The sequence below is a fragment of the Vicugna pacos genome, chromosome 14 (genome assembly GCF_048564905.1).
Source record: "Vicugna pacos chromosome 14, VicPac4, whole genome shotgun sequence".
Classification (NCBI taxonomy): domain Eukaryota; kingdom Metazoa; phylum Chordata; class Mammalia; order Artiodactyla; family Camelidae; genus Vicugna; species Vicugna pacos.
This window is the reverse complement of record NC_133000.1, coordinates 6,707,280-6,733,417: the sequence shown is the minus strand read 5'-3', so window position 1 is coordinate 6,733,417 and position 26,138 is coordinate 6,707,280. Positions and strand designations below refer to the sequence as shown.

At 38.3% G+C, this 26,138-nt stretch overlaps 1 long non-coding RNA gene across 1 annotated transcript in view; it reads left to right on the top strand.

Moving 5' to 3' along the window:
- Nucleotides 1-24,285, top strand: part of LOC140701087 (uncharacterized) — a 109,029-nt gene extending 84,744 nt beyond the window's left edge. Inside the window, exon 4 of the long non-coding RNA XR_012079912.1 lies at nt 23,632-24,285. This is a non-coding gene — a long non-coding RNA (uncharacterized lncRNA). The remainder of the gene's footprint in view (nt 1-23,631) is intronic.
- Nucleotides 24,286-26,138: the final 1,853 nt, after the last annotated feature.

Below are 26,138 nucleotides of genomic sequence, written 5' to 3'. Positions count from 1 at the left end.
TTTGCTTAACATTATTTTTGACATACATTTGGAATATGGGCATCTTGCTTTTAAGTTTTTTATCATTAAGCATAAATTTCATTAAAGTTGAACTCGATTTCAAGATTGAAGAGAGAAGTACTATGATGGTTAATTTCATGTGTCATCTTGACTGGGTTATGAAGTACCCAGAATTTGCTCAAATGTTATTCTGAATATGTCTTTGTGGGTATTTCTGGGTGAAATTAATATTTGAATCAGGCTGAATAAAGCAGATTGCCCTGCCCCACGTGGGTGGGTCTCAACCAATTCACTAAAGGCCTAGATAGAACAAGTAGGCTGAGTAAGAGAGAATTAGTTCTCTCTACCCAAGTGACTTTGTGCTGGGACATTCATCATCTCTTTCCTTTTTGACTCGGACTGGAATTTACCGTATTGGTCCTGGTTCTCAGGCCTTCAGACTCAGACTGGAGCTATACCCAGACTCTCCTGGGTCTCCTCTAGCTTGCCAATTGCAGAATTGGGGCTTCTCAGTCTTCATGATCATTTGAGTCAATCCTAATATGTTTCTGTACACTAACAATGAACTAACTGTCTGAAAGAGAAATTAAGAAAGCAGTCCCATTTACAGTAACATTAAAAACAACAAAATATTTAGTAATAAATTTAATTAAGGTAGTGAAAGACCTGTATGCTGGAAACTGTAAGATATTGATGAAAGTGACTGAAAAAGACACAAATAAAAGGAAAGATATCTTGTGTTCCTGGATTGGAAGAATCAATATTATGAAAATGCCCATAAAACCCAAAGCAGTTTGCAGAGTCAGTGCAATCCATTCCAAAATTCCAGTGGCGTTTTTCACATAAATAGACAAACTGTCCTAAAATTTATATGAAACTGTAAAAAAAAAAAAAAAGAAAGAAAGAAAAAACCAAATAGCCAAAGCAATCCAGAGAAAGAAGAACAAAGCTGGAGGCATCATGGTCCTGATTTCAAACTATATTACAAAGCCACAGTAGTAAAACAGTATTGTATTGGCATAAAAACAGGCACATAGAACAGTGGAAACAGAATAAAGAGTCCAAACATAAACCCACACATTGCAGTCAACTAATTTTTGGCAAGTGTCCAGAACACACAGCGGGTAAACAATACTCCCTTTAATAAATGATACTGACAAACTGGATATCCACATGCAAAAGAATGAAACTGGACCCCTATCTTACAGCACTCACAAAAATTAACTCAAAATGAATTAAAGACTCAAATGTAAGACATGAAACTATAAAACTGAAGAATGAAACATAGGGAAAAAGATACTTGACATTGGTCTTGGCAATGATTTCTTGGATAAGACACCAAAAGCACAATCAAAAAAAGCTAAAATAAACAAATGGAACTTTATCAAACTGAAGAGCTTCTTCACAGTAAAGGACACAATCAGTTAACTGAAAAGGCAGTTTGCCAAGTGGGAGAAAATATTCACAAACTATATATATGACAAGGGGTTGATATCCCAAGTATATAAAGAACTCACACAATTCAATGTCAGAAAAGCAAATAATCCAATTTAAAAATGAGCAAAGGACCTAGATAGACATTTTTCCAAAAAGACTTATAAATGGCCAATAGGTACAGGTAAAGATGCTCAACATCACTAATCATCTGGGAAATGCAAAACAAAATCACAACAAGGTAGAGAGGTCACCTCACACCTGTTAGGATGACTATTATCAAAATGTTGGCAAAGCTGTAGAGAAAAGAGAACCCTTACATACTGTTAGTAGGAATGTACAGTCATGGAAAATAGTCTGGTAGTTCCTGAAAAAATTAAATTGCTGGAGTGATCCAGCAGTTCTACTCCTGGATATATATTTTGAGCACTTGAAATCTGTATCTTGAAGAAATACCTACACATGCATGTTTATTGAAGTATTATTCACACTCAGCAACCATGGAGTACATCCTATGGCCTATACTGCCTAGGCAGGCTGCCAAGCCAGCAGCCCTGCCCAGTTGCTGAACACAGCCTCTGGCTCTGCCTACCCAGGCAACCTGAACAGTGGCCCTGAGCAGCCTCAGAGCCCAGCCAGTGATATCACCCAGCTGTGGAACCCGGCCAACAATCCTACTCAGCAGTGAAGCCAAGCATAGGACCTTGCTAGATAGCTGAACATAGCCTGTAGGGAGCCCAGCCAGTGACCCTACTCAATCACAGAGCATAACCTGTGGGCCAGTCTGACCAAAAAGGCTGAAAGGAAGCTGCCCAACAGTAGAGCACAGTCAATGGCTTACAAGATGGCCTGGCCCAGCCTGTGGCCCCACCACTTTGGGGACAGCTTGGAGTCCTACCTGATTGTATAACATAAAACCCTGAAGTCCCAACCAATCAAGAGCACTTATGGAACAGAGCCCACAGCCCTGTCTAATCTTAGAATCCAACTAGTGGCACCAGCCTACCAGGGGATGCAGCCTATGACCCTGCCTAACCAGAAATGAGTACAGAGCCCAGTTAGTGGCCCACTTGAATGCAGGCTAGCAGCCCAGCCCAGCCTCAGAGCATATCCAGCAGCACCACCCTCTCAATCTCAACATAGTTTAAAGGCTTGAATGTAATACCTGAAACTGTAAAACTTCTAGAACAAAACACAAATAAGCAGTTCCTTGACCTTGGTCTTGATAATATTTTGGATTTGATAGGCAACAAAAGCAGAAATCAGCAAGTGGAACTACCTCAAGCTAAAAAGCTTCTGCGTAGCAAAGACCATCAACAAAATGAAAAGGTAACCTATGGAATGGGAAAAAATATTCATAAACCGTGTATCTGATAAGGGGGTTAATATCCAAAATATGTAAGGATCTCATACAGCTCAGCAGCAAGAAACCAAACAATCCTATTATAATATAGGCAGAGGAACTGAAAATTTTTCCAAAGGAGACATACACATGGCCAACAGGTACATAAAAAGGTGCTCAACATCATTAATCATTAGAGAAATGCCAATCAAAACCAAAAAGAAATATCACCTTATACCTGTTATAATGACTATTATCAAAAAGATAAGAGCTAACAAGTATTGGTGATGATGTGGAGAAAAGGGAACCCTTGTACACTGTTGGTGGGAATATAAATTGGTGCAGCCACCGTGGGAAACAGTATGGAGGTTCCTCAAAAAAATAGGACTACCATCTGATCCAGCCACCCCACTTCTGGATATACAAAACTGAACTCACAAAAACAGGCTTTTCAAATTTGCATGTACTACTGTATTTGCTGCTGCTGCTGTTGTTGTTTTGACGTTTTTTATTGAGTTATAATCATTTTACAATGCTGTGTCAAATTCCAGTGTAGAGCACAATTTTTCAGTTATACATGAACATGTGTATATTCATTGTCACACTTTTTCCTCTGTGAGCTACCATAAGAACTTGTATATATTTCCCTGTGCTATACAGTATAATCTTGTTTATCTGTTCTACATTTTGAAATCCCAGTCTGTCCCTTCCCATCCCCCGCCCCCTTGGCAACCACAAGTTTGTATTCTATGTTTATGAGTCTGTTTCTGTTTGTATTTATGTTTTTTGTTTTTTTTAGATTCCACATTTGAGCGATCTCATATGGTATTTTTCTTTCTCCTTCTGACTTACTTCACTTAGAATGACATTCTCCAGGAACACCCATGTTGCTGCAAATGGCGTTATGTTGTTGGTTTTTTTGGCTGAATAGTGTTCCATTGTATAAATATACCACTTCTTCTTTATCCAGTCATCTGTTGATGGACATTTAGGCTGTTTCCATGTATTGGCTATTGTAAATAGTGCTGCTATGAACATTGGGGTGCAGGTGTTATCCTGAAGTAGGGTTCCTTCTGGACATATGCCCAGGAGTGGGATTCCTGGGTCATATGGTAAGTCTATTCCTAGTCTTTTGAGGAATCTCCACACTGTTTTCCACAGTGGCTGCACCAAACTGCATTCCCACCAGCAGTGTAGGAGGGTTCCCTTTTTTCCACAGCCTCTCCAGCATTTGTCATTAGTGGATTTTTGAATGACGGCCATTCTGACTGGTGTGAGGTGATATACCTTATTGTAGTTTTGATTTGCATTTCTCTGATAATTAATGATATTGAACATTTTTTTCATAGGCCTATCGATCATTTGTATTTCTTCCTTGGAGAATTGCTTGTTTAGGTCTTCTGCCCATTTTTGGATTGGGTTGTTTGTTTTTTTCTTATTAAGTCATATGAGCTGCTTATATATTCTGGAGATCGAGCCTTTGTTGGTTTCATTTGCGAAAATTTTCTCCCATTCCATAGGCTGTCTTATTGTTTTACTTATGGTTTCCTTTCCTGTGCAGAAGCTTGCAAGTTTAATTAGATCCCATTTGTTTATTCTTGCTTTTATTTCTATTGCTTGGGTAGACTGTCCTAGGAGAACATTATTGAGATGTATGTCAGATGATGTTTTGCCTATGTTTTCTTCTAGGAGGTTTATTGTATCTTGTCTTATGTTTAAGTCTTTGATCCATTTTGAGTTTATTTTTGTGTATAGTGTAAAGGAGTGTTCTAGCTTCATTGATTTACATGCTTCTGTCCAGTTTTCCCAACACCATTTGCTGAAGTGTTTATTCCATTGTATATTCTTGCCTCCTTTGTCGAAGATTAGTTGACCCAAAGTTTGTGGGTTCATTTCTGGGCTCTCTGTTCTGTTCCATTGGTCTATATGTCTGTTTTTGTACCAATACCATGCTGTCTTGATGACTGTAGCTCTGTAGTACTGTCTGAAGTCTGGGAGAGTTATTCCTCCAGCCTCTTTCTTTTTCTTCAGTAATGCTCTGGCAATTCTAGGTCTTTTGTGGTTCCATATAAATTTTATTATGATTTGTTCTACTTCTGTGAAATATGTCCTGGGTAATTTGATAGGGATTGCATTAAATCTGTAGAGTGCCTTGGGCAGTGTGACCATTTTAACAATATTGATTCTTCCAATCCAAGAGCATGGGATATCTTTCCATTTTTAAAGTCTTCTTTGATTTCCTTCATCAATGGTTTATAGTTTTCTGTGTATAATTCTTTCACTTCCTTGGTTAGATTTATTCCTAGGTATTTTATTACTTTGGGTGCTATTTTAAAGGGGATTGTTTCTTTACTTTCTTTTTCTGTTGATTCATCATTAATGTAAAGAAATGCAACTGATTTTTGAACGTTAATCTTGTAACCTGCTACCTTGCTGAATTCTTCAATTATTTCTAGTAGTTTTAGTGTGGACCTTTTAGGGTTTTCTGTGTATAGTAACATGTCGTTGGCATATACTGACACTTTTACCTCTTCTTTTCCAATTTGGATCCCTTTTATTTCTCTCTCTTGCTTGACTGCTGTGGCTAGGGCTTCCAAGACTGTGTTGAATGGGAGTGGTGATAGTGGGCATCCTTGTGTTGTCCCAGATTTTAGTAGGAACCTTTTGAGTTTTTCACCTTTGAGTACTATGCTGGCTGTAGGTTTGTCATATATAGCTTTTATTATGTTGAGATATGTTCCCTCTGAACCCACTTGGGTGAGAGTTTTTATCATAAATGGGTGTTGAACTTTATCAAATGCTTTTTCTGCATCTGTTGAGATGATCATGTGGTTTTTGTCCTTTCTCTTGTTGATGTGATGTATTACATTGATTGATTTGCGTATGTTGAACCACCCTTGTGTCCCTGGGATGAATCCCACTTGGTCATGATGTATAGTCTTTTTTATGTGTTGTTGGATTCTATTTGCTTATATTTTGGTGAGGATTTTTGCATCTGTGTTCATCAGCGATATTGGCCTATAATTCTCTTTTTTGGTAATGTCTTTGCCTGGTTTTGGTATCAGGGTGATGGTGGCTTCATAGAATGAGTTTGGGAGTATTCCCTCCTTTTCAGTCTTCTGGAAGAGTTTGAGAAGGACTGGTAGGAGTTCTTCTTTGTATGTTTGATAGAATTCCCCAGTGAAGCCATCTGGTCCTGGACTTATATTTGTAGGGAGGTTTTTTATTGCTAATTCAATTTCATTTCTAGTGATCAGTTTGTTCAAGTGGTCAGTTTCTTCTTGGTTCAGTCTTGGTGGACTGTATATTTCCAGAAATTTGTCCATCTCCTCTAGGTTATCTGTTTTGATTCCATATAGTTTTTCATAATATTCTCATATAATATTCTGTATTTCTATGTTATTTGTTGTAATTTCTCCATTTTCCTTTCTTATTTTGCTTATTTGTGCTCTCTTTTCTTCTTTGTGAGTTTGGCCAGAAGTTTGTTGATTTTACTTACTTTTTCAAAAAACCAGCTTTTGATTTGATTGATTGTTTTCTATGGTTTTTTTAAGCTCTATTTTACTTATTTACTCCCTGATCTTTATTATTTCCTTTCTTCTGCTGACTTTTGGGTGTTTTTGCTCTTCTTTTTCTAATACTTTTAGCTGGTGGGTTAGATTGTTTATTTGAGATTGTTCTTCTTTTTTGAGGAAGGCCTGTATCGCTATAAACTTCCCTCTTAGCACTGCCTTTGCTGTGTCCCATAAATTTTGTGTGGTTGTGTTTTCATTTGTGTCAAGGTATTTTTTAATTTCAACTTTGATTTGATCATTGACCCATTGGTATTTTAATAGCATGTTGTTTAATCTCCATGCTTTCCTTTTTTTCTCCTTTGTTTCTCTGTAGTTGATTTCTAGTTTCATGGCATTGTGGTCAGTAAAGATGCTTGAGATAATTTCTATCTTCTTAAAATTGTTGAGGCTTCCTTTGTGCCCAAGTACATGATCAATCCTAGAAAATGTTCCATGTGCACTTGAAAAGAATATATATCCTATTTTGGGGGGGGGTGTAATGCTCTGAAAATATCCACCAAGTCTAATTTTTCTATTGTATTACTTAGTTTCTCTATTGCCTTATTTATTTTCTGTCTGGAATATCTGTCTAGTGATGTTAATGCGGTGTTAAAATCTACGACTTTGATTGTATTCCCATCAATATCCCCCTTTATCTCTGTTAGTAACTGTTTTATGTACTTAGGTGCTCCTATATTGGGTGCATATATATTAATGAATGTATTATATTGTTGTTGTTGAGGTGTAATTTACATACAGCATACAGATCTTTAGTGTCTAGTTCAGTGAGTGTTAAGAAATGTTCATCCTTATGTAAGTCCAAAATCAAGATGCAGAATTTTCCCATTATCCAAGAAAAGTGTCTCGGGCCTCCTTCCATATAATCTTTCTCATACCAAGGCAAAACTTCTTTGCTTCTATCCCCAGAAGTTATTTTACCTCTTCTTAGAAGTGATACAAATGGAGTTAGGCTTACATCACCCACATATGCTTTTGAGATTTAGCCATGTCCTTGCATATACCATTAGTTCCAGTACTATCCTGGCCTGAATAGTATTCCAGTGTTTGAATATATGACAATTTGCTTATTTATTCTCCTGTTAATGACACTTGGTTTGTTTCTAGTTTGGTGCTGTTATGAATAAGGCTGCAGTAAATATTTTCACTTTAGCCTACTTGCTTCTGTTGAATTTCTAAGGAACTACGTATAATTCAACTTTGGAGGATTCTTTCAGTTTTAAAAAACAATTGTAATAAAATTTTGAAAAATGCCTTAGCATTGACCTTAATTTTAACACATGGCTACTATCAATTTCAAAAGTAGGACTTAGTGACTATTAAAAGTGAAAAATGTTGTTTGCATAACAAGTATTATTTACTCAATAAGCATTACCAGTGAAAATCTGTAGGGACATCTCTATGGCATAATAATATCTCTCTGTGTCTTTGATTGTGTCAGGGGTGGGGGTCCCTCTCCAGTTCAACATTTTAGGAATAAAATTGAACGCTCTTTTTTTTTATCATCTCGATAGATGATGTGAAGCTGTAGATAAAGGAACAAATAGCTAATAAAATGGGTAATAGTGTCACATTGAGAATAATATTTATAAGATAGTGCAAAAAATCTTTCAGAGAGGTTTGTAAAGGTGATTCCAAAACCAAATAGGAACTGAAACTTGGTTGGGAAGGGGTGGTTAAGAATCCACATTTTTTAGAAGCACCACAGGCAATTTTGAGGCATTTGTTTGGATGAGAATTTAGGACTCTGAATTGGATAGCTTCTAAGGCCCCTTCTAAACTGAAGGTACTATTTTCTATTAATAGCTTGAATGCCTTCTGATGTCCTTGAATTATGCCGGCACCAGATGTTAGTTATTGTAGGTATGCCAGAAGGAATTTACAGTGATGTGATAATGCTTCTTTTGAAAGACAAGAGGAACAAGAAAAAGGGCACCTGTGAGGATATGGAGTATTAGAGGAGATGCATGGATAGAGGAATAAGACCAGGAAGGGATGATGATAAAAGAATTCCCAGGAATTTGGCTTCTGCTTTTATAAATTCTCACAGTTTCTAGAGGCATAAAATGTGAGTGAATTTTCTGTCATTGTTTGAAAAATGGAATCTATTTGTGTTAAATAGATACAAATGGAGTGAAGTATAGATTCCTTGCCAGCAATCTAAGCTATAAATATGTAATTGCTCCAAAATTGAGATAGATTATCAATTCCTAGTTTAATGGTGGTTCAGAATTAAAGGTCATTAATCATCATATTTGGCACAGGCAAAAGCATGGACAATCTAAAATAGATTTTTAAAAATAGGTAATTTAAACATTAGTTACTATTTTTTAATTTAAGGACCATGGGATAGGTCTTGTGCTAGGCACTTTGCTTACCTTGCCTGTTTTCTTTACAATAGTCCTGCAAATTAGGTTTGGGAGTCTAGAATAGCAATACACAGAGCAATACAGTAGAAGGAAATCAAGGAAGAGGGTTTTAGTCCAAGCTTTCCAGTACTTGGTGAACCTTGTCTTCTGTAACTACTTAATGCTCTGAATTTAAGGTATGAAAAAAAAGTAACCCCTTTGAGCTTTATAATATATTAATGAGGACTGGCTAGGCCATGCAGCTGTAACAAACAGCCCCATTATGTCAGTGCCTTACACAATAGAAGTTTTCACTCATACAAAGTTCACCCTGGGTGTGGCTGACTCTCCACGTCAGCTGTTCCCATGCAGTGATTCACTGATCCAAGCTGCTTAGATCCTCCGTTTCCATCATCCAGCGTGAGGGAGACAGACCCAGACAGTCTGCCTCTAACCAAAGTGACAACATATTTCTACTCTCCTGTCATTGGATAGAACAAGTCACATGTCCCCACCTAACTGGTAGGTAGCTGGAAATAGTCTTCATATAGAGACATGTAGTCCAAGGAGTAAAGAAGAGCTCAGAATGGTGAGCACTAGAAAGGCCCACCACAAGCTGCCTCTTCTCCTTAAGTGCATGAGCATATGTGTATGTTAGCCTTGAGGTTACTTGGTTAAGACCATTTGATGCCAACATTTTATAAATGGGATGGGTAAGGAAAAATAGCCTCAGTAACTACCCAGGCTCTTGCTATTGATCACCTCTAATGAGTGTTTATTTTTGTATTTTGTTGTTGTTATTATTATTATTATAGCCAATCTTTAGATATTGTGACAATACACTAAAAACTCGAGTTAGTAATAATAACAATAACACTTATGGGCAGTTTGTCCAGGAATTGAGTCTGAGTGCTTCAAATAGATTAAATTACTTAAATCTAACAACTCTATGAGGTTTGCAGTTTTATAATTCTCATTTCACAGCTTACAAGCAAAAGTAAAAACAATTCATTAAAAAATATATTTAAAAAGAATTCAGTTAGATAATGAATCTGTATTTAAATCATTAGTATATCATAAGCCAGACTTCAGCTGTGTCTGCCCTCAAAGCTCATGTTCATAACCAAATCATACTTTGTTTTGTTAGCAAACAAGGAAACTGAGACTCAGAGAAGCATGTGTCCTGATCAGTGTCACTTATTCTGAAGGTTGTGAGGCTAGAACGCTTATACCCTTGGGGTTAGAATATTTATTCTGCATTTCTTCTATGCCTGAGTCACTTGATATGAAACAGGATGACTGTGAGAATAACCTCTAAAGCAGATGTCCATCTGTTAAATTCAATTACATCACTTTTGGCTGCCATCACCTTGGCCGTGACAGTTGGATGTACAGTCTTTCACAGATAACTTTCAGGTTTTTTCTTTAACCATGCCTACTGTAGTGAAACACGCATGGAGTCCATTCAAGGATGCATCTCTTTTGATCATACCACAAAATAATTTCAGAGTACAAATCTCCTTTTTAAAATTTTTTTGAGGAAGGATTCTTTAAATTCTATAGTGCTTTACGATTTTCAGAAGTTTCACACACTATTTCATATAATCCCTTAATAACAATTTTTCTCCTACCTCTGTCTTGCCCCTCCCACTTCCCTCTCCCCACTGGTGACTGCCAATTTGTTCCCTGTGTCTCTGAGTTGCTTCTTTTCCTGCTTTCAAATTACAGAGCCTATTCACTTGGTCAGGTGTTTGTCTTTGAGGAGCAACTATATTCCCAGTCCGTAAATGTTTGTTGCGATAAAGGCATTTGAATTACTAAAGTTAGAATTCATTTCAGTGCATTAATAAAGAACTTCTTTGTGTCAAGACTGAGAAGTTGTTACGGAGTTATTCCGTGTGCCTGTTCTTCCCTTGTTCAAGAGCAGCTGGCCTTAAACAAGAGAGGCTGAGAGACCTGCAGTGCTCTTCCCGAGACTGTCACAGGAGTAGTGTTCTAGCAGGGGATGATTCCTTTCCTTTCCTCAGAACGTGTTGTCTTTCGAGAAGATCTCATCTTTCACTCTGTTTACCGTAGGAGACTAAAAATTTTCCTAAGATCTCTTGAATACAGTACAGAATAAGATCTATAAAGAAACTGATTTCCTAAAACTATTAAAAAAAACTTTTTCTTTCTTCTTTGCCTTCCCCTTCCTCCTATCCCCAGCTCCCTTCTCTTATTTTTTCTTCCTGAAATTTGCAGGGGGTTGGAGCCTCCTATGGGCCTCCTTGAGCCTCAGCCTTCCCAACTCCTTCCATTTTTACACAGGGAAGTTCCAAACAGGGCGTGGGATACCAGGGCAATAAACAGCTTTGCACAGTAGAATTCTTCCCCTGTAGCAGTTAATAAAAGTTAATGTCTCTTACATAGAATGTTTAATTAGTTTCTCTCAATTGTTTCCATGGGAGAACAGAACTGCAGCCCAGCCTTTCGTAACTTTTGCTCTGTTGTAAGAGTTATCTCTAACCCACACTCCTCTGCACCTCTACTCTGTAAAGCACGATTCATTAAGAACCAGACTTTCCCCCTAGATCTCAACCATGATCCTCCTTCCCAATTTCCTGAACACTTAATGTTTACTTTCTTCTTCTCTTGGTCTTGGTGTAGCTAAAGAAAAATGTGTAAAATTCAATTTGCAAGAAATTCACAATAATACGAAAATCAAAATATAAGTAACAAAAACCTTATACTCAGGGTGAGATACAGAGGCATTATACAGATAGTTTATGCTGTAGGGTTGTGTCATTCTGTTTATTTCCTTGATTTTAGAGAAAAACACTCTACCCTGCTACATATTCAGCACAGGGGAATCTGCAATTACTATGTGGAAAAAATAGTCCAAATCAAGATTAGATGATAAAGTGAACATATCTGAGCCATTAATAGAAACTTACTAGCTTCCTCTCTTAATGAGTAGAATTTTTCAAGTCGGCTTCCTGCTGCAAAGCCAAGGGAGGATCTGGAACATAACCACGTTGTGATAAATGCATCTAGCTATTCCTACGGGGAGAATAGTTTTAAAGATGTTGAAGAAAGGGGAGCTACTAACCTTTAATGGTTAAGAGCCCCAGCTGACACCAAGCTGCCTAGGATTGCATCCCAGTCCCTTTGGCTGCTGTACACTGAGCGTCCATTTCCTGCTGTGTGTCATGGGGAATAATAATTACACATCTGCATGAGGTGGTTGTGAGGAATAGATGAATTAATACACATCAAGTGCCTGGCACATCATAAGCATTCATTAAGCATTAGCTATAATAATAATAGCTATCATTTTTTTTCTGTATTTAACTTAGGATACAAAATAATTAGCTGGGAAGAGATTCCTGCAGCCACAGAGTTATAATTGGGTAGCTACAAAAATCTTATTTTGTTAGCTGCTGCAAAATAGGAAGATAAGCAAATATTTTAAAAACAATGTATTAATTTTTATTGTCAGGCGTCCCCTGCATTTGTGGTATCCAAACCTAGAAGATCAAATAGATCTAACAATAGAAGGACTTATGTGAGGGTTAGGACTCATCTTCACTTTCTCACGTTGAAAACAGCCTATTTAGGAATTAGCGTGTTCTTTTACAATGACCTAATCTAAAATTTGACCTGAGTCCAGGAATATGCAGTAGTGGGCTGAAGTCGGCCTGTGTTAAGAACCAATTGTTGAATGAACTTATATATAAAACAGAAATAGACTCACAGACATAGAACACAGACTTGTGGTTGCCAGGGGGGAGGGGAAAGGGAAGGGATAAACTGGGAGTTTGAGATTTGCAGATACTGACTGGTATATATAAAACAGATAAACAAGTTTATCCTATATGTCACAGGGAAATATATTTAATATCCTGTAGTAGCTTATGGTGAAAAACAATGTGAAAATGAATATATGTGTATTCATGTATGACTGAAGAATTGTGCTGTATACCAGAAATTGACACAACGTTGTAAACTGACTGTACCTCAATAATAATAAAAAAAAAAGAACCAATTGTTAAATAGTCAATAATTTTGCAGACTGGTCATCAATCCATTGATAGCTTGAAATCAGTGATGGTGGGAGTTTTTACACCACAGACATCAGTGAATGGTACACATTGGTGTCTTTTTCGTCTGGAGAGCCAGTTTGCCAGCACGCCTCTGAGTACGTGTGTCCTGTACAACACACGAAAGGAAATGAGGACACTTCAAAGGTAGTGGCTTGCTCTTTCCAAAGCGTACTTCCGTTCTACTTAAATAATCTTTCCATCAATTCTATGACAGTGCAGTGGCAGAGTACTATTATTACTCAGGCTTCCTGATTTCACACGTTTGTTCTCTCCTGGTTTTGAGACACAACATCATGGATTTTATTTTTGGCAGTTTGGGACTTCCAGTTAATTTTAAGAGATATTACAACGTGTTCTAAATGAAAAAAAAGAAATCATCTGAATTAAATATTCTATATGTCACTTTTCTGGGGGTTAGGGGATGAGAAAGTTGAGGACATGGCAAATATGCCCTACAGATGTACATACTTATCTGTCTACATTAGAGGAATCCTGTGCTGAGTGCCTTTGAGTGTGAAAAGAGGGTATCAAATGAACAGAGCACGTACACGTGTCCCTGAGGAAGATTTCATTATAATGAGGAGTCTTGCACAGATGCATGAGATGCTGAAGAATGTTTACAAAGCAAAATAACAACAAACAAAATACAGATTTGTTCAAACTGGGAACCTTGGCACTGATTTGTTCATCAAAGGAGTCCTCCTAGGAGGAGGGAAGATGAGGTGTTTCTTCAGGAGTTGTCAGCTGAATCCAGACCACTGAAGAGAACACCTCGAGAGGATTTGACGGCCGGCACTCGAATGGCTGAGCAAGGACTTCCTTCCCCAGAGTGCTGCCAGCCTCTGGGTCATGTTACCTCTTCTAGGCTTGGGGAAGGAGACTCACACCAGACAATTTTATTTCATATTTTTCCAATCTGGTTTTTTTGAAAAAGGAAAACAACGATGAAAAATAAAAGAAAACCCACAGTGGTTGAAAATTAGTAACAAAATAGATTGAAACCTGAGATTTTCTTACTTTTTCTTTCCCCACCACTTTCCTTAGTCATTGTTGACAATCCAGTAGATGAATCACTGTATCAAGTGTGGGAATGCCTGAGCAGTTTTTCCTCATGCACTCTCTGAAGCCACATGACATATGTTGTACCAAAAATAACAGAAACCTAGCAGACAGATGCCAGACTTGTAAACCAAATGGGTCAGGACGTGTTTATTTGCATCACAAAAAGAGCTCTTCGTTTTATAAAAGGATTCACCATTGTTTTATTAATTCCTTTTTTTTTTTAACAGACATTTGTTAAATACAGACTATATTTCAGGCACTGAAGACACAAAGCTGTATAAAACAGGTCTCACAGATCACAGAGTACACTGGAGGAACCAACATACTCTGGCATAATTAGTCACACTCAGCTGTTGTAGTAGAAGCTCAGAGACTTTAGGAATACAGCGATCAGGACAGTTAACTGTTGCAGTTGCTGAGCAAGCTTACAAAAAGAGGGGGATGCTTCCAGTGAAAATGAGCGGGTTCATCAGACCAAAAGCGATAGCTTTCCTAAAGGATGACAAAATAGAAAAGTAAGCGTGTATTTTTTTTTTCAAATCAGTGTGTTGCCATGGTTTCCACTGCATTCATGGTGTTTCAATCTAGAGGACCACTTAGATATAATAACTGAAGGACTTGTGAAATTAGGAGTAATCCTCACTTTATGCCACAGGAGTAAAAGGATTGTTGTGGTGATTATAACTGAAGCGGGGAAATCGAAGGTTCTGGAGAGAGATTAGGTGTAGGTAATAGGAAATCACTGAACATTTTTAGCAAGAGCAGGAGGGGCATGCTCTGATTGTAACTTTTTAAAAAAGATTATTTTACAGATGATACAGAGGATGGAATGAAAAGCAGAATTCTTTAAACAGAAGTTCCCTTATCTCAGTGTTTTTGCCATGCACCTCCATTTTTCAGTGGCACAAAGCAGTTATGCTTAGAGCAACTGTCCCTACTTTAACCCTGATAAAATGATTGTTTTTGTACCACCCACATCATAAATATTTTCAAAGTATCAAAACAGTGCTCCAAACAATTCAGATGTGTGTTCAGACAAAAATTCCTGTCGTTTATCTTCCATTTTCACACCAAAATCTCTCTAGGTTCTTTGAAACCTTAAGGTGACTTGCCTTTTCCTTTGCTTTGAGATGTTACCATGAGTTAAGTATACTCTGGACTGTCTGCAAAGCTGAGATGAGATTCACTTCATTCCTTAAGATAAAGAAAAACTTACAAAGACCTTTCTCAAAATGAGAGCAACAGTACATATCCTAGGCCCTAGGTATTTTTCCAAATATACTCTGGACTGTCTGCAAAGCTGAGATGAGATTCACTTCATTCCTTAAGATAAAGAAAAACTTACAAAGACCTTTCTCAAAATGAGAGCAACAGTACATATCCTAGGCCCTAGGTATTTTTCCAAAGAATTTCCAAATTTAGTTTATTTTTGAGTTTGCTTTTGATGGCTAGCATCCTGATAGTTAATGATCTTCAGATTCAGAAGACATAAAATAATTAAACAAAATTGCTTCTGAAGATATAGCAAAGACTGAAGAAAGTCACAATTGTTCAGGTTTGTGCTTTGGAACACTTGCTGATGTAGCTAGGGATCCTGTTATATCCTTTGTGTTTTAAAACATCTTAATTTGGAAATCTTTTTTTGGGGGGGGATGCTTATGCCCCCAGTTCTACTCTGCCAGCATGGAAGATTGCTATTCTGTTTTTCATTTTTCAATTTTAAAAGAGGTGAGAGACTTTGGAAAACTGAATCTCAAACTTCTTAAATCCAGGAAAATGATGCCCCAGCTGTCACTTACAAATAACCAGGTAGATTGTGTTTCAAGTCAGAGAACCTGAAAATCAGTTAACTCTACTGCTTCTTTCTTCTTTCATCTGTTGTTTACATATTCTTGTATTTTCTTAACATGGGAGGAGGGAATGAGTGTCTGGCAATGGCAAATTACCTAGGAAGGATAGATATTAGCTCTTCTGTATAATTTATAATTATAATTTTATTTCAATCACAGTTTTATGTATTTCTGCTCAGTTGATTTTAGGCTGTGACTAAGTCCTTTATGACCTGATGGCTATAGGCCTTTGTTGTATAAGAACTCAGAAGGCTCTGCCCAGATGTCAGGTGGCTCTGAAAATAGTGATATTGAGAGGTGTGGTGAGAAAGCAGTAGCCTGGTCTAGATAGTTGTCCAAATAATAATCTTAGAACTCTGTTTTTAATCTTTCTCATTGTATCAAGACTAAGTTCTCTACCTTAGGATCTAAGACCTTCAATTTACAGGCCTCACTTGAGCCCTCTGAGTTTCTATCTTGCTCTTCCCTGGTGCCAACCCTCTCATCAGCTGGTGCCCTGTGGTTTGGCTATTTCTTTATTATATGGACAATATTTTGTGTCTTTGCCTATATTTCTCATCTCCAACCTAGTATACTCTCTTAAGTTCTCTCCATTAAAACTAAAATCTTCAAGCCCATTTGGGTTCAGGCTTTAAAAGCTCACCTTACAAAACTTAACCCATTCCTCAGAGCTTCTTTGGCACCCTGTCATTACTCTAAATACTTTAACATGTGTTTTTAGCCCTTTCATTCATAAATCATAGGATCTGAGTGCTGAAAGGGGCCCTGGAGATTATTTACAGAAGGAGACGGTGAGGCCCAGAGAGATTAAGTGACTTTCCCAATGAGACAAAACAATGAGCAGTGAAGCCTGATATTCCTGAAGACAATTTTGAGGTCCAGTGACATCATGAGATGACTTCGCAGTCACCAAAGGATGGTTCGTTACAGCTTAACAGTTTGAGTTCTGATCTCAGGAAACAAATACTCCAGGTGATTCATGACCAACATCTTTCAGTTTTGCAGCATCAGTATACTTCAGAGCATCACATCACCCACTCACTCCAAGAGCAAAGAGCGTGTCTTATATTTTGGAAAGTTTCCTTGGTTGTTCTATATAAAGATTCATTTTCCACTTTCCTATAGCAACTATTTATTTTCTTATAGCAAATATTTACCATTTTTATAATTGAACTATATTTATCATATTATAATAATGAAATTATAATTGGACTGTACAATCATGAGGGCAAGGACTGGGATTATTTTTTGTCGTATCCCAGGGTCTAGCCCAATGCCTCGAACACAGCAAGTGCTTGAGAAATGTTAAATGAATGAATGATTATGCCTTTTTTCCAGCTTACGTGTAAAGTCAACAGGACAGGGACTTATTTCTTGTTTGCTTAAAGCAAGACAGTTAAAGCCAAAGCAAAGTTTTTAAATAAAGTATACTAGAACAGAAGTCACAAATTTAATTGCCTGTGGATGGGAGCAGGGAAGGTAAATGAGCAAAGCCAGTCTGGTGTGAGAAATCAGCACAACAGTGCAAGCACAGTGATTAGAGCATGATGCTAATGACTGTGAGGAATGTGGCAAAGGATAGAGCGTCGGCCTCATGTCCACAGCTGGTTGTTGCCAAGTAGGGGTGGAAACCCAGTGTCACTAGATCTTCGGATTTTTCTAGAGAAGCTGAAATCTAGATTTTAATATAAAATATCACAATATTGAATTACTGGTGAGTCATTCTTTTTCAAAAGAAAAACACTGTGTGGACAAAATGTATCTTTCTGTGGGCAGAGGCTGCCAGTTCCCAGACTTCTGGTTTAGAATCAAAGAAACACATCAGGGCACCTCTGTATGTATCATAGAACCCAGTCTTCCCCGTCTTTCCTGTTTGGGACTCCTGTGGGTGTAGCATCATCGTGTCTCCAAATGCTGTGCCGCATGAGAGCCAGGTGGGCCAGGCACTTTATTCTGATCTGGGACCTACGGGGGCCAAGAAGAGAGAGCACAAATGTGTCCTGCTGGCAGGCTCTGCAGCTTCAGAAGGCAGTAATTGGCTTGACATTTTTAAACAACAAGATTTATGCACTCTAAATTGACCATGAAATGCTCTCCAAGCAAAATTATCACCAAGCCTCTCTGAAATGTCTCCAAAGAAATCAAAAGGGGGAGGACTAGGACGAGGGGAGCTGCTTTTCATAAATTTACAGATTCTACTTTGCCTACATATTTAGACAGTTCTTAAAATAGTAGTGTTGTCATTTGACTGAGATCTTTTGTACATAATACTGAGGAGCATGTGCACAAGAAAAGACCTTTTCACAAAATGATTTCATTTAGAAAACGCAGTATATCGCTTATTTCTTACACGGCAGGCCATGCCCTCATGAAGCCAGAACAGTCAGTTTTCCACTGGAGAATGCTAGTCAATCTCTCACTTGTATGAGTAGCCATATTTTAAAAAAAATCAAAACAACCAAAACAAAAATCCAAAAACTCAAGCGACACACACCCACACCCCCCACACACACACCCTGAGCTTTGTGACCAAAATTTCATCAACACACCCCCCACCCCGAGCTTTGTGACCAAAACTTCATCAAACTGCCTTGCAAATGTGTACATGGGCCTTAAAGGACATTTTTTCACACTTTTTCGCGTGTGAAGTGAAGGCACCTGGCTCTCAGAATTAGCGTCCCCTGGAGGGGAGCTTGGAGACTGTCTCATGTCCAGCTGGTGGTACAGCAAGCAGGTGTCACCACCCAGCAGCCTGAGCTCCTGTCCTGTGCTGAGGAACTGTGTGGGCTCCCAGACTCAGCTCTTACCTCAGTCCTGCCCCCAAGTGCTCAGAGACACCCATTTTCAAGATTAGACACTTAAGGTACACTGCTCCTCAGAGTGAAAAACGTAATTATTTCAAACGTTTTCATGCAATCTCTCATCCCATTTGGATGTCATCTGACAAATGAAGCTGTGTGGTCTCAGCACAGGCCCAGGAAACTTCTGGTAAAACAGTTGCACCGGGATTCAGTCTCTCGGTTTCTCCCCCCGACCGGAGTGCTTCCCGCTCTTCCTCCTGGCCTCCCTGCTTTAGCCGCCCGTAGCAGCCCTTCCCCTCCCAGCTGGGCCTTTTCCAGCTTTTGAGTTGAGCTGGGGATGGGAGAGCGTTAAACTAGAAAGAATTCTCAAAACTTGAGTCAAATATTCTGGGTCCACCTTACTTTATGTATGTCACTTAAACTTTCTCTTTTGTAAAGGGAAGCGGATAATATCTGCCCTTCCAAGTTTAGAGGACTGTAATGAGAGTCATAGAAGTTTACACATGTCAAGTTGAAACACAGAACTTAGCCAAATAGAAATAAACCTCCTTAAGTCAGAATTCTGTAACAGTCCTCACATAGTTTGCTTACTCCAAGATTTAAATAACTATTAATTGTAAGGTGGGGGACCCAAACTTAGCTACACAGTGCAGGGTATCCTTTAAGATGGCAGCAACAACAAAAATAAATTATCGAAAATGAACAACTTTGTTCTAGAGTCAAAGTATGTACTCTTTACTACTCATTCTAACATACGAAGAACCAGATTCTGATACCGTTCTCTAGTGTACCCTCACTAAGGAATGGGTAAGAACCTTAATGAGTCAGGGTAAAATATGATTTCTGGTCCACTCTGGTTCTCATCTCTGAAGTCAGAAATTCAGGCATCAATCATCTCTCACTCTCCACCACCACTCTTCCCAGTTCTGCCTCTTACTGTCTCTTGAGTAAGTGAGCTTTTCTCATTCCCCCTAGTCCAGATCTTCATCTCTTGTCTGGATTATTGAGACAATCTCCACACTGGTCTCCCTGGTCTAGGTTTGCATCTCTCCAATCACCATCACACAGTCACTCTAGTTCTGTTGCTTGGAGACAGCTTTTGCCAGGCCACAGACCTGCTCAAAACCCTTTAATGACTGTCCATTGCCTTTAGATGTAAGACTCAACCCCCTACCTGGCTTTCAAAGCCCTCCAGACTGTGACATCTGCCCAGCTTCCCTGCCTCCTTTCCTGTTTACCTCCTTATGTATGTGGCCATCTTCCCTCTTGCTTATAGGCTTTCCCATGTGCTGGGCCTGTAATGCCATTTCTACCCCCAGTCCAGATTGACACCTCCACGTGACTGGGCAAAACCCTACTCATTCCCCCACCTCCACTTAAATTTCCCTTCCTTTGAGGGACCTTGCTGAACCCGTAAAGTAAGTTAGGACACGCTCTACTTGCCCTGTAAGAAGCCATCATGCATTATTGTGTAACGTCTCTCCTGTGAGGCTATAAACTCCATAAAGATGGGACCACTTTACGTGGTGGTGATATATATGTATATATAGTGCTAGACAGAGTGTGCTGGGCACTGAATCCCCACTGCCTGGCGCAGTGAGGAGCGCGTGCTAGAATCTCAACAACACTTACTGAGAGAATAAGTGAGTGAGTTACCATCCATGCCATTATTTCGCCCCCTCTAGGCTTCCTGTTGTGTGCTATGATATCTGCCTTTTTGGGGGGCTTTTGTTTTTAATCACACGTAGTTCTTAATTTTATTTATACTTCATAGTCTTTAAGTACCAACTTTATCCAGTGGTTTTCACAGATAACCCACATGGCCATACCCTCCACTTACCAGCTGGCATTGTGAAATGTTACTACTCGGTTACAGAGCAAGCGGGTGGATATGGATCTACTCATGTTGAAAATCTCTAAGCCATTTGAGTGAATAAAAGCAACTTAGAAAAATACATATACTAGATAATGCTATATATTTGTACTGGGCTGTTTCAAGAAGTTTATAGGCTCTAGTCAATCTTAAATTTTGAAGACACTACTCCCCCTAACTTGGAACGTATTACTCAAATTAAATACAAATTTTTATTGCAAAAATAGGAAGAACTTTTGTGATTTTGCTTTTGAAAAGATTTGGTTATAATTAATTTAATTTGCAGCTAGCTGTGGTTTTTCATTAATTACTCATATTTGAGAACATTTGTGACACAAGGAGAATCTAACCTTCCTGTTGTTTTCAAGTATTTATGACTTGTTAATGAATACTGAGTTTGACAACATTAAATTTACTAGTCTGAAACATTATTTTCAGTTGTTTAGTTTTCTTTTTATATTTTAGAGGCAATACAAAATATCCCTGAGAAGTGGGTAGACACATTTTTTATGATGCTTATAGTACCCAGTGGGTCAAATGACTATATGACTATAGATACAGATACAGATAAGAAAGCACAGAAGAAATAAAAGGTCTGGAATTATACACAATAAATGGTTAACAGTGATTAACTCTAGGAAGGGAACCAGGACTGGAAGTGAAAGGTTGAGGAACACAAGCTTAATTCATAATGTCTGAATTTTTCTGAGAGAGAATATATTCCTATATTACTTTAAAAACACAATTTAAAAGGAGACAATATTATTTTTAAAATAAAATATAAAGAGAAGACTGGAGTGGGAGATCTTAGAGGCACTAAGAACTTTCAAGTAGTTATACGTAGTTACTAACGATGGAAATATTTCTAAGGCTGTTTTTGCCACGCTGTAACATATTTGGATAGATGATAAAGTGTTGATTTTATACAAAACAAACAAAAAATTTCCAAGATAATTGTCCAAGAACATCACTGTGGTATCTGACTCTATCAGGTCTCTTGGAATAGGCAAGTCCATACATAACTTTGATAATAAATCTTCTCCATTGCTTATATCCAATTTTATAGCTTCTGGGAGCTCATAATGAAAAAAGAAATTGCTTTGAAACTTCTGGTGTTAAAATGACGACACTCCAGAGGGAAAAATAAGCAGACCCCTTCTCATTAACGTTGTTACTATGTAGTTAGTTGGATTTCACCTCAGCTTTCATTCCAAGACCTAGGTTACTTGCAAAGGCTTTTCTAAGGATGCAAAACCGAAGGAGATGTTCTCACAGAAGATGTGGGAATTTCATCTATCAGGATACCTATTCTTTCAATATGCATTTTAGTGATTATTTTTGCTGACGTTTGTGAGCAGACAGGAGGTATGTAAATAGAATAAGAAGCTCATGGTTGTCTTAATACAGTTAAGAATGTTCTGCTTTCACCCTTCAGACAAGACAGTATTATTTTAAATGTCAGAAGTGTTGTATAGGCTACGCCAGTCAAAAAGTATTTCTGTAAAATCTGGCTATCACATGACTGTTCTTCTGTATCATATAACTAATTATAAAAAGTAATTCTTGAGTATTTTCTTTATAGCCTTTTGTTCATAAATTCCCCTTGTGTTGAAACATTATTTTCAAATCCAAAATCTGAATTGACCATGATGAACACAGGAACGATCTTATGTTCCCTTTTTTTCGCATGGGGAAATTTATTATCTTTTTATTTCCAAGATAAATTCTAGAGAAAATGTTGATTGATTTCTTTTGGCAACACTTGAGATTTGGCAAAAGTACCATTCTAAAAACATGAGGTAGCAAGAAATGTTAAAGAAAAAAATAAAAGAGTTGGAAAATATCAAAGCCTAATTTTCCCAAATGACGTTTTATGAGAGGACATGGAGCTTTCAACACAGGGCTAAGATACAGGAACAAAGAAGTACATCAAACCAGTGAGAACAAAATCATCAAAATGCCGTAATATTCAAAAAGTGGCAAGCAGTAAGAAATTAAGGCATCACTGAAAAAAAATAGGATTTTGAAAACAGTGGATGTAAAATGGAGCAGTGAAGAGGAAAAGTGAAGAAATGAGGAAAATTAACAAACTGCAGTTTTTAGTGGATTGTGACACTTAAATAAGAAAAACCAACATCAAAAAGAAACCTGTTTTTAAATACTGAGCCTATGAATTCTATAACCTGAACCAAATGCAGTGAAAGACCATTCGATTAAAATTAAGTGGAAAATTACCTTCTTTCAAATAGGAAGTCTTGATCATCCCATTCAAGATCTTGGTTCTGTCTTGACATTGTATCAGTATTTGAGGAAGCTAAAATAAGGTGGCTGCTCAAAACGGTTGTTTTAACTTACAGAAGCTTAGGTATGTCAAAATATTCTTAATATGACACTGAAGTTATGAAAAATGAGTGTGGCTGATTGATTTTTTTCTTTAAATTCATTCTAAATCTTGGACTAAGTTCAAGGTTTACTTTTTTTCTGTGTTTGCCCAAATGAACTTGACTTGTTAGGCGTGATCCGAGGGGCATTTAGCCGTGTGTACAAGTCTTTCATCTCCTTATCAGCCTTCTCATTTTATTCACTAAAATAAGCCATCAGCCAACATTATGCTTCCCTTCTCAGCTGTCTTTGTGGTTGTAAAACAGGAAAATAAAATAAATAAAACTTACTTCTCAGTGCTTGGCACCTCATCATTCTAATCTCACGTCACTCAGAAAGACCTCGTCTACAGGCCTCTCTGGTCAGGAAGGAATTACGTGTATGCCTTTCTCCTGTCCAGTGGTTTGTGTGGCATCTACCCACTCTGGTGTCTATTCATCTTAGATCTTCCAGACGAGTCTCAATTTTAAATAGTTTGTGAAAGGGCCACTCCTAGGACGCTTCATGGCCCCAGATATCCCATAACATGTGTAACGGAGATGATTAGTGTAGGCACTGCCTCTCGCCAGGAAGAGGATGCTGTTAGCAGTGGTTGCATTGGGCAGTTTCGTTTGGAACTTGACCTTAGGTGGCTTCAGGCTGAGCCCCACCTCCTCCTGGCCCCTCTGTGATGCCAGAGCAGAGTGTGGACGTTGCCTCTGGAGGCATACCTCCCATCCTTGCCCGTGTCTGGTCTACTATACTCCCGTCCTTTGGCCAAGCTTTCTTTCTGCCCGTTAGCAACTTTCACCTCTTCAGAAAATTCTACCTCCTCTCCTGTCTTGTGTAGTAATTTCTTTTGATTTTTTTCCTGTCTCAGTTATTTATTTTGTTTTGTTTCCACAGAAACAGATCTGGAAGATACAGTAGGGATTTTTTAGTTCAACACCTGCATCTTACAGATGAGAAAACTGAGGCCCAGAGACATTAAGGTACATTTTGGTTTTAGTGAGCCATGGGAAGAAAGGACTCTCAAAGAAGAAGGATTTGGCTTTCCTCAGAGAGCTGGCCACATTTCTAGGACTTTACGTCAGTTGGGTTTCTCAGGGCAGCAGACTTCCTGCACCACCTGGAACACACCAGAAGTCCAGAAACACAGGTTGTTCCGAAAGGACCTGCCCTCCCTCAGGAAGGCTGACTCTGTCTCTGACCCTTTTGGGCTCCTGGTGTGCCCTGACCCAGCGTGCTCCTTCTCCTGCTTCCTGGCAGTCCTGAGGTCATCCAGAACGTTCTCCAGCCTGACCTGATTCTCTGTCTCACTGCTTCTGTCTAACATTAGTCTCCTTGCCATGGACTTTGCCTCTCAGTCTAGTGGCAGATTGCCACATTGCCCGTCTGAAGTGTCTTGCTGCCACCTCTTGACCGCAAGCTGGGATCAGTCACTAGGCTGCGTTGGGACGAGCTCTGTGGTTTCCTGATGGAAATGCCCAGTAGGAGGTGATTTTATCTTTCAGTCTGAGTTCATCTTTAAGATTAAAATAGCCCTTCAGCTCTTTTGCACTTAGTGTACATTTCAGACTATTTCCTCTTGCAGTTGTCTCAGTGCTTGCCAAGACCTCATAGACAGGAGGATGTTTTATACCCGCAGTGTAAGTTTTGTTCCACTTACAGACATTAATCACCAAATGCCAAGAGGTGGCAAATATATGGGACAAAACAACCAGCATAAATTACATTTTAAGGCACCCAGATAAGAGCAAAGTCAACATCTCCATGTACCACCTCGAATCTCTTCTGGAATTAGATAGTGGTATAAATCTCAAGTTACGAAGACATTAAACATTTCCACACTATGTTATACCATCATAAAACACAAGCCTCTTTTTTCCCTTTCTGAATGTGCCTGAATTTGAACCAAAAGTAAAAATGGTTTTAAAGAAACACAAAAATATGCTAAATGAAACTAAATTTAAACTGGGATTTTTAAAAAATTACTAAATGAAAGTCAACATCACACCCTGCAGCTACTTAAGAACTCCAGTCAGACTGTGACCAGAATTTCCTGGATAAAGACCCTCTTACACTTTGTTGGTTAATGTCTCTTAGACATGGATTTACTTAAAATGTGAAAGTTACAACTGTATCATTCCTGCAGTGAGATATCTAGTTAATAAAACAGTGGTGGAAACCCTGATGATGAAACGCAAAGAGGGACCGTGCAGCTGGGAACACTTCACACAGGCATGTAGTGCTGTGAATTTCCAAGTGTCAGTTCTTAAGATGTGCTGGAAAGAGGTCTGAGCTCCACGGCTTTTAAAGCAGAGTTGTGTCTCAGAGACGATCACCCAGAAGATATTAGATAAATATTCAACAAAGGAAGCATTTGTTTTTATACATACTGAATAGACATAAGATATACCTGACTCCAAGACACTTCTAGATTTGATGAAGAACTTTTTGAAGGAAATTAAGTGTTTTTTTTAATCCTGCTTAACTATTGAAAGTGACTTTATTGTGGTTTTGTAGGAGAAACATTATTTTACTCATAAAAATATTATATTCCGTTCATTAGAACCAACATAAAAATCATAATCTGTGGATATAGCAGTATCCTAACAGTTCTGGGCAAGTAGTATAAAACCATATGGTTAAAAATAAATAAATGGACATCAATAAATATAAATGCAACAAATGGACTGATGAATAAAATCCTAGTCTTTTATGTAGACTATAAATGCAAATAACAACTTTGCTTTTCAGAGAGTACTGATTCCTAAGAAGCCAGTCATAATGTACAATGTCTGTTAATGGATTTTTATATAACACTCTGGACAAAGTAAATATGCCAGTCAAAATTGAAAAAAGCAAGTAGCAAAGTACATGAAATTTGAAAATAATTTGTGAGGGGAGAGTCAAAGTGCACATAAAGAAAGCAATAAGAATGGCTAATGGGAAGCATTAAGCTACATGCTAAATTTGAAGGACTTCCAATGGCTTGCTTTGCATGCAGCAAATAAATACTTCCTGACTGTAAATAAGCAATAGGAAGCAAAGAGAAACATTAGCAATTCTAATAGATCCTACCCTGAAAGTGTTGCTATTTAAATGGTCCTATTGGTTTTAAGTCATAGGGTTATTTTGAGACAAATTGATATGTAAAGTTTAGTGAAGTAATCCAAAATTTAGTGACATAACTTCTTATCAGTTATAGGGCTTCAGGATTGTTATTTTTTGCTTGAGAAACAAACAAGCACATCCCCTTAGCGGTTCTGCCATAAAGAGTAGCCATACTGCCACTGTCCACAGCCACCGTGGGGGCCTGGCCTGACCGTGGGAGCAGGAGCTCATGTAGTGGAGGCTTGTTCTCCTCAGAGGAGGTTGGGCACGTGTGTCATAGCCAACAAGTCATGCAT